The following is a 2,466-nucleotide window of genomic DNA, read 5'->3' on the forward strand; positions in this document are numbered from 1 at the left end:
CATTACTCCAGTCAAATCACAATGAGCTCCAATCAACTACTGGTCCCTTGATCCTTGCAGATAAACTCACAACATTACAGTCTCTGTTGACTGAAGTGCACCCCGAGACAAACACACACACACACACACACACACAGGTCACATGCCAACAGCCTCACACTGGGGACAGTCCTGACACATCACATACTCTGTCACTCGGCTCACTGCAGTAAAAACAGGGAGGTGTTGTGTGGTGAGGAGAACAGCTCCAACACTGATCTCCTCTGTTCATCTCCTCAGGACTCCTGACTCCACTAACAGGAACCCACAGTTTGGGTTCTGTGTGGAGTCCACATTTAGAGAACCAACAACCTTCTTAGACGTTCCCACACCTTCAGCTGATCTCTGTTCTTGTGACCATATATACAGGACCAGGACAGAGTAGTGGCTGAAGGTTGTGGAGTTGCTCCACTCCTTCACCAACCGACCCTCAGTGGCAGCGTCACACTCCTCTGACTCTTTTGTCAGTGACCTTCACTGGGCCTCAGTCCACACACATCGCTGCCCCACTGTCAGTGCTCCACCCTCTGCCTGCCTCACCCTCGGTCACACACATGGACTCGCTCTTCATCCAGCTGACCTTTCACTGGTCCAACAGTCACATTTCACTCATTACTTCATGTATTCATAACCAGTTCAGAAGTTGATAACCAGCTGTGGTCACATGACGTTAAACTCTGACCTGGACTCTCTGAAGTCATTAGTGATTATATTCAATTAGGAACCTGACAGATAGCAGTCATGAACATTGTCATAGTATGTATGTGGACCACATGTGTGTGACATGTGTGAGTGAAAAAAAGGAACTGAGATTTTTCTGTTAAACCTGTTGTTAATGTCAAGAAACCTGCAGTGATTTGACCTTTGACCTGAGGACAGAGGAAACCGAGTTATCACTGCTGTCTTGTGGACATTACTGTTGTCTCGGGGACATCACTGTTGTCTCTGAGACATCACTGTTGTCTTGGAGACATCACTGCTGTCTCAGGGACATCACTGCTGTCTCTGAGACATCACTGTTGTCTCGGGGACATCACTGCTGTCTCAGTGACATCACTGTTGTCTCAGGGACATCACTGTTGTCTTGTGGACATCACTGTTGTCTTGTGGACATCACTGAGTCAGATTACAGTGACTTCCTGTGTTCAGAAACTAACTTTTAAAAAAGCCTCTGTGTTTGACGAGCCTTGTGGTAAATATGAAAGGAGACTAAGAGTGAAGTGTGGACATCTTGTCAACAGTACTGTAACACTGTGTTGACTGTATGGGGTTTTACTTCAGTTGTCAACAAACCAACGTTAAGGAAAACCAACTCTCTCCCAGAACTCTACTCTGAAGTCTGCAGCCACTCTGACATCAGTCGGGGAATTCCCTCTGTCTGAGAAACGTGTCTGTGTCTTCATCCTTGGACGTCTGCCAACCGAGCAATTTCAATCCAGACCGAAAAGTAACAGATTAAAGGCACAGAACCTGGAGCAGAATTTGGCTCAGTGTCAAAACTACAACAGTTTTTACTTAGCTGCTGCTGAATGTCACCCATGTGAGGTGTTGTTTCTGGTGTCACACTGACGCTGTATTTATTGGTGACACACCAGGTGAAAACTCAGGGTAAGTGATGGTTGTCTTCAGTTCAGACAGGGACAGACAGTGGCTCCTCTCCCTGGTGGAGCTTCACAGTTCACAGTGACAAACCTCCAGCAGTCATAAGGTCTTGTGGGCGGGGCCACTTTATGGGATCACCACTGGCTAATTTAGCAGGGAGGACTCCCATTGGCTGTGACCCCACAGGTCATCTTGTGGTGGAAGGTTGGCATGACAACGACACTGATTGACACTGGCAGGTTATTGCTTCACATAATGGGATTACAGAGAGTGGGGTGAAGGGGGGGTGATGGAGGTTTGGCAAGAGCACTCAAGGTCCTCTGACCTGCAATGAGCTGATTGGTAGGACTAACCAACTTCAGACAGGTGTCCCCAGGCTCCACCTGGGGGAAAGTTAGAGAACTGATTGTTCTGGGATTTAAATGACCTTAAATACTGAGTGGCTGGCTGAGGATACACACTCCTTTGATGCTTCCTCTGTCCAATCAGTGGTCGTGGTCAGTGGCTCAGCTCAAAGAGTCTTCAGTGGGACAGAACTGGACAGAGTTTTCACTGCAGAAACTGACTGGATTGATGCAGAAAACACACACACACACACACACACTTCCAACCGTCAGACGAGCAGTGTGTATGTGTGTCTGGGGGGTTAGGGGTGGGGGTATAAGCTGGCTCTCTGTATGCTGACAAGATAACTGTTCTGGATTGTTCTTCTGCCTCTTATAGTTTACTTTAACAACTGGTCCAAGTCCAGTGATTGGAGGTTTCCCTCCTCCTCTCTGTTCTTCTCTGGAGAAGGACATTGATGCTGTAGGACATTGATGCTGT

Source organism: Cynoglossus semilaevis, chromosome 4, assembly GCF_000523025.1.
Source record: "Cynoglossus semilaevis isolate Cse_v1.0 chromosome 4, Cse_v1.0, whole genome shotgun sequence".
NCBI lineage: Eukaryota > Metazoa > Chordata > Actinopteri > Pleuronectiformes > Cynoglossidae > Cynoglossus > Cynoglossus semilaevis.